The following is a 7,868-nucleotide window of genomic DNA, read 5'->3' on the forward strand; positions in this document are numbered from 1 at the left end:
CACGCCATAAGTGACCCGACCTAACCCACATATCATCGACATCGAACATCCTAACCCATGCATCATGCTAACCTACTGAACTTGAAATTATGCGAAATTCTGTGGGGGGTTTTGTGTGTGTGTTTTTTTTTGGGGGGGGGGGGGAGGTTTGTGCGTGTTTACTTTTACATATTTTTAACCAATAACCTTATATAATAGTCTCATCTTTGTGATATCGCTCTTTGAGTCTCATTATTTCAATGCCAGACAAATTTGATCAGCAGATTAGATCTGTCAGAATCAATATTTACTCTTTTGACTATTTAACCAAAACATATTTGCCAAATCAGTATATTGTGTGTGTGTGTGTGTGTGAGTTGTGTGTAGTTACCAAAATAGGACCATCAGTGCACAAATCGTGCAAACCTAACCGTATATGATTTACAGCCGTATGTCGTACAACGTATATAACGCTTTAGGTGATCACTCACGCTGCATGTGTGCTCTTCGTTTATAACAGTGGCCTATACAACACAACGTTAATTCAGCGTTATATATAGGTTACATTGAGGATACGTAATACCACATATGGCTATATGATATAACCCTGTTTATGTCATGATGGACGTATCAGGGTATTTCTTCCTTGGTATGTGAATCAGAAGGCCTACATTTTAACAAACATTACCAAGGCCCGTGCACTGTATATGCGCTATGTACCAACTCACCTCCACCCACCACCATTGAGGAATGTCGTATATAGGGATCAGTTACGGTGTAGCAAATGTAGGATTCACCCAAGCTTGCGACAATATTAAACACTATATGAAGCAAGGTCCATGCAGTTGTCAAAATGGTCAGTACTCCCACTCCCACCCCCCCCCCCCACCCTCATCGACCCTGGGACTGAAATTTTTACAGGGTCGTCTACCCTACAGACGAAGTTTAAAGATAAAATAGTCAACGTTTTTTTTTATATAAAAACAGTCGAAAGTTCGTAATAAAATGTCGAAATTTCGATTCGTTAATACTAATTCGACTTTCTTATATCGAAACACGTCGAAAAAACACTGAAGAACATGAAGAAGGTTGCAATTTTCAAACCAAATGGTCAAATTTGACAAAAAAATGTTGACATTTGATACAAAGTATAAATATAAAGAAAGTAGTCGAAACCTGAAGATAAAAAGTTGAAATTAGTCCAAAGTTTCTATGTTAAACCCCAATAATTCGAGAATGAATTGATATAATTAGTTGAAATTGCGAAATAACATGTCTCCTTTTCAAATAAGTAGATAGAATTGTGAGAAATAATCGAAAATTACAAATTCGGAAATAGGATTGAAAACATGCTATTTTTGGTAAAGGTCACTCTTCTGTTCTCCAAGTTATGCGCGAATCTCTAAAGTGACGTCACAATTTTACACAGAGGGGCAAATGTGCAGCTCTATATATATCAATGGTGAAATAATTTTCCACAAATGCAGCAAATTTGGGTGAAGATCCGAAACAATGAGAAATTTGACCTAATAAATCAAACAAAAACTTAATATCTGGGGACACGTTCGCAAAGTAAATGCGCAATTGAGATTTAAAGAATTATTTGTGGAAAAAAAAGTGAAAACTACTTCGAGGCTTCAGACCAATAGTCCAAAGCAGGTATATAAATTTGAGCGGGAAAAGTAACGATACTTCTGTGACTGATCATTTATAGCACATACACAAAACAAACTGTAATTAAACTACATAGAGTTTCAGTGTGGGTTATTGTAGGGCTATCAAAGTTTTAGTTCCTGGTGTACTCACGTCAGGATCTAAACATCGAAACCTTTTATTAATTTAATATTTAAATTTCATAACCTTCCTAAGCATTCTTTCTAAGCAAAACAGATTGTTCCTTTCCCCGTACAATTTGGGCGTTATTTCCTGAATGATCCTCTTCTAGGGATCCAACAGGATATACACATAAAGGCTATATATATGTATATAAATAAATATATTAAATATATATATGTTTATATATATATATATATATATATATATATATATATATATATATAGCCTTTATGTGTATATATATCCTGTTGGATCCCTAGAAGAGGATCATTCAGGAAATAAAGCCCAAATTGTACGGGGAAAGGAACAATCTGTTTTGCTTAGAAAGAATGCTTTTGTTCGGTGGGAGGGGGGGGGGGGGGAGGTAACATATGTTCAATGGGTTTTCTGCTGAAAAGTCTGCAACTATTGATACTTTTTTAGAAGAGCCAATCATCAAAGGAGGGAATAGCAGGAAGAGCAAGGGCGGCGGAAGCACTTTTAATCGGGGGGGGGGGGGCACCGACATCAAAGGGCACTTTACAGAAATTCGATTGGACTGATGCAGCCTTATATTTAGTACCCTTGATAACTCTTATTGTATTAACTTATTTGCGTATACACAGCACTCCATCAACGTCCCGCCCCCCCCCCCCCCAAGGAAAATATGCATACTAGCACTGCAATATCCAATGTGCAAATTGGGAAACAAGGGACAAGTTTTCTTTTGAGAAAAAATGAGGTGAAATCATGCTAGTTGCTAATGTAGGAATCTTCCGAATTAGAGTTTATTTCTTGTTAATATCTTAACCAATTTTTTTCTATTTGAAATAGCTTTGAGTTTGACCCACAGAAATTCATTAAAAGTCAGGGGCGTGGCCAGGATTTGCAAAGTTGTATGCACGACTATCTGAGCGGAGCGCCACCATCAGTTGGCGCGGAGCGTACAAGGAAATTTTTGGTTTTACAAACCCCTCAGATGGCCGGAAACGGCCCTTCCCGAGTGTTCATTCTGGTTCCCTGGCCTCTTGCTAACTTGAGACACCTCAATTTTTATGTAGAAAAAGGGCACATTTTTAACCTGAGGAAAAGTGGGGGGGCACGTGCCCCCTGTGCCCTCAGATTCCGCCGCCCTTGAGGAAGAGGGAAAGGCGTGGTGGGGTATACTTACCCATCATACTAAAAGTGGTCTACAGGAAGTGAAAGGCAGAGAATTGTGGGTTTCGTAATGCAATATGAGACGAATAAAAGTTAAGTTTCTTAAACTAATTAAAGTAACTTTCAGTTGAATTAAACCCCTCTCTTACCAATTACTAGTTATCTTGATTGACAGCAGACTTAACGCCTGAGGTGCCTCCAATTACAGTCAGCTTGTACAAGGGGTGTGTGCACCAGACGATAATCCTCTTAGCTCTTCTTATTTCTTTTCACCAAAGGATAATTGTGACTTAATCCGCGTCCCTTTAACAACGCTGAAGAAGTTCAAGGAAAATGGATTTACCTTTTGAATCTGCTTGTATTTTGTTCAGAAGAATAGATAAGGTAATAATGTCGTTTAATTTTGTAAACGTACTATTCAAGACTAGCAAGTTCTTCTTTTTTATTTGTAAGTATCACTGTGGCGTTCATGGGGTAACTAAGGGCACTTGGCAGGCAAATTGGAGATGTAGTGTTAATCGATTTAGAGAACAAATACCGGCATAGGTAGCCATTGCCTGAACTGCCTGCTTATAGCTAGTGTTATGTTATAATCGTGCGATATGTATGTATGCCCATGCGACGGGAACACAAAATTAACATTTGAAGTTTAAATATTTATTATTCATATGAATAAAGTTTGGTAACTTCAAATATTCAATCTCTACTTCCATATCTAATTCCATCAAAATAGTATATATTATTTGTTATATTTAAACTATCCGGTGTCGCGCAGTAAATTAAAGAAGGAATTCTGATTAGAGTGTCCTTTGATATTAGGATATCCTTGTTCGCAAGATTTAAAGAACGTCACTCTGTCACGAACAGTAAAACGTCAATGGAATTATCCTTACCCTCCCATATACAAACACACATACACACAAAATCTGCCCTGCCCCCCCTCCCCCCTCCTCCATATTCGCAAGGAAAATTAACGTGTTTTAAGTTCAAGGGAAAGGTTGTACTCAATTTATTACTTAACTCTATATACGAAACGCAACAACAATTGCAAAAGTGGTACGGTATACGTAAAAAATTGAATAATTTTTTGTCGGACCGAATGTTAACCGCTATCGAAAAGAACATAAGGGAGAGAGGGAAGGGGTTAACGGGGTTATTCGAGAACAAGTTCGGGTCCCGGGACAATTACGAGCTCTTTGGAAGTCTTAATAAATGTCATAGTGCATTCATGGGCTTGGCTTATGAGAATGCTTTATTCTATTTCCTATATTTACCCAGGCCCCCTAATTGCCCCAGGCTGACAACTGTAGTCCCATCTGATCCCCTTCTCGATGGCCCTGGGGTGGGAAAGACGAAGGTCATCAAATGTTCTGCAGTCGACAGCTAAAGCCAGTGCGTACCAGATTATAATTAAAGTTGGTTTTCTTTGTCCCTATGCTAAGGTGTTGATTACAATAAGAATGAACTGCAACGTATCAATCCAATCACTTAGCTATTAACTTAACGCTCGCGAATCAAAAGAATCGAATACAATAAGTTGTCTATTGCTAATTGGCCATTGTTATGTCAACCCACAATTGCGTGACTTGCTTTAAACCCCTACAGGTACTACATCTTGCAGTGTGGTGGGGTCATCTAGCAGTGTAGTGGGGTGGGTACATCTTGCAGTGTGGTGGGGTGGGGTCATCTTGCAGTATGGTCATCTTGCAGTGGGGTGGGGTGGGGCATCTTGCAGTAGTGGGGTGGGGTCATTTTGCAGTGTGGTGGGGTCATCTTGCAGTGGGGTGGGGTGGGTTCATCTTGCAGTGTAGTGGGGTGGGTTCATCTTGCAGTGTGGTGGGGTGGGGTCATCTTGCAGTGTAGTGGGGTGGAACATCTTGCAGTGTGGTGGGGTGGGTTCATCTAGCAATGTAGTGGGGTGGGTTCATCTTGCAGTGTAGTGGGGTGGGGTCATCTTGCAGTGTGGTGGGGTCATCTTGCAGTGTGGTGGGGTCATCTTGCAGTGTGGTGGGGTCATCTTGCAGTGTGGTGGGGTCATCTTGCAGTGTGGTGGGGTCATCTTGCAGTGTGGTGGGGTCATCTTGCAGTGGGGTGGGGCATTTTGCAGTGTAGTGGGGTCATTTTGCAGTGTAGTGGGGTCATTTTGCAGTGTGGTGGAGTCATCTTGCAGTGGGGTGGGGTGGGATATCTTGCAGTGTAGTTGGGAGGGTTCATCTTGCAGTGTGGTGGGTGGGGTCATCTTGCAGTGTAGTGGGGTGGAACATCTTGCAGTGTGGTGGGGTGGGGTCATCTAGCAATGTAGTGGGGTGGGTTCATCTTGCAGTGTGGTGGGATGGGGTCATCTTGCAGTGTGGTGGGGTGGGGTCATCTGCAGTGTGGTGGGGTGGGAACATCCTGCAGTGTTGTGGGGTGGAGCATATTGCAGTGTGGTGGGGTGGGGTAATCTTGCAGTGTAGCAGGGTGGGACCATCTAGCAATGTAGTGGGGTGGGGTCATCTTGCAGTGTGGTGGGGTAATCTTGCAGTGTGGTGGGGTAATCTTGCAGTGTTGTGTGGTCATATTGCAATGTGGTGGGGTGGGGTTATCTTGCATTGTGGTGGGGTGGGGTCATCTTGCAATGTCGTGGGGTGTGGTCATGATGCAGTGTGGTGGGTAGAGGAGGGAAGGTGAAGGAGTGGGAGTGGGAGTAGATAAAACAATGGGAATTCAATTAAAGTAAAGCGGGTAACTTCTAAACGACGAAGAAGGAAGTAAGCACTGTCAATATTAAGCTGAAAGTATCAATTCATGTTAAAGCGTGAAACGCAAAGCGTATGACATACATGATAATGCGGACAAATAAACTACAAGTCGGAAATATGACCGAAACTTCGATGCTTGTTAGATGTCCTATAGGAGATGAAACTCAAACGTACAATAGCAAATATGGCATATACGTCATTCTTCGCTTACATATCATTGACATCATCTGAATTTGTTGAAGGTTGCCATGACTACATGTACACTCCACTCGCTCCTGTCTTACATCCCGAGGGGCGTGGAAGGCCAGGCCGGGCTCCTAAAATCTTCATTCAAACCCCATGGTCCCCCACTCCCCTCATCAGCTAATTGAGCCACACACCTCTCCCTCCCCACCCCGGGTTGAAGTCCATGCTCTCCATCTCGTCAGGTCTGATGGTAGACTAGGTAACTCATGTTGATGGGGCTGTGATCGGACATGTGGAGGGGAAGGTAGGGCGGGGAGGGTTGTAGAGGGATGAAAGCTTAAGCCTGCTTCATCAAATGCAATAACCATGTTTTTACAGGGAACCTTTTGTAACAAAGCTGGAATATTTTCTATTTGAAATACGGTAGGAATGCAGTTGTTGTCTTTTCAAGGTAATAAGGAGATGGTGTTATATTTTTCTAATAAATGAGTTCAAGCCGTCACTCATCTGAAAGACTAATTGAACAGAAAACTGTTCTGCTGCTTTTTTTATTTAAATTTATTCCTAATTATAGGGTAAGCTAAAACGATATATATGCAGTAACCAGGACAACAGAAAACAGAATGGCAATGACGAACAGGAATGAAAAGAGGGAGTCCTTCTGACTGGAAACTAAATTATCAATCTATCCACCCTCCCAATCCAACTAATTAGTTTAAACTGTGTCTCAATGTAATCTCTAGAAGCCTTGACGAATGTCAACAGACAAAGATTTGTACATAGATCTGAAGTCCCCCCCCCCCCGCACCCCAACACCAGCCCTTCAACTAAACGAAACTTGGATCTACATGTCTCCATATTAAAGACAACCATATTAATGGGACATTAAGAAGGGCTTGTAATACTGAGAAATTAACCCTATCTGAAATCTCCAAACAAGGGGAGCATTGGATAAAAATGTTGACCATAAATATAAGAAATGGCGCAGCTGTCCTCTTACTATTATTGGTTTAAATAATATTGGTTAACATCCTCAATTGTCATCCCCCCACCTCCCCCCCCCCCTTCTGATCTTCCCGTCTTGTCTGTCATCATTCTCACTGAGTATATTATTCTTTCCACTTTTGCCAGTTATCCGTGGAGCTTTTCCTGTTTAAGAATTTTTACTCTCTGAGATAAATAAATATATCTTTTCGATGCTATTAGCTTGACTGGTCAGATTTGATCTGAAATAGCCTATATTAAAGTAAAGGTGGAAACTCTTGAAAATTTAACATCGGATTTCAAATATGTGATTGGTACTAATGTGGAACGTTCAAGGGGTTATGGAATTTTGATTCATACATGAATTTGTCGCTGATTAACCTTCATTCTGAATATACACTTCCATACACGAGGATGTCTGTGTTTAATCAGTTGCAATCTTATTTTTAGGTCATTAATAATTAGCGACGAATATCAAAAGTTAGTTTATTACACAGTCAAAGTTTAATGTAAAGATAGTTGTTTGATCCTTCTTGAACAGTTCATCCTTGTTCTGGTATACACAGGTTTATGGACCTTAAGAGTATAAGGTATATGGACCTTATGCACCTTAAGAGTCACAATATATGGTATATGGACCTTAAGAGTCACGATAAAGAATAAGAAATATTCTCTTGTATTTAGCCTGGATCGAGTGTGGTTTCAAGTATGTTCATTTATCCTTGATTTTGAACATAACTAAATTTAGAAGAAAAACGAAATACGATTGTAGAAGTTCATGAAAGACGTAACACTTGGTGCGTCAAGCTAACTTTGGAACAGAGTGACCATTTTTTTGCCTTTCTATAGCATATTTGGACAATTCTTATGACATTTAAAGTCAAAAGCGGACCACTGAAAATAATACAAGGTGCATATTTAGTAATTGAGTTTCTGGTCAGGTCCGTATTTTATGCCAGATGTGGTAATTGTAAAGTTACAAGAAGTTAGTTATGTTAATCAATC

The sequence above is a fragment of the Apostichopus japonicus genome, chromosome 2, assembly GCF_037975245.1.
Source record: "Apostichopus japonicus isolate 1M-3 chromosome 2, ASM3797524v1, whole genome shotgun sequence".
Classification (NCBI taxonomy): Eukaryota; Metazoa; Echinodermata; class Holothuroidea; order Aspidochirotida; family Stichopodidae; genus Apostichopus; species Apostichopus japonicus.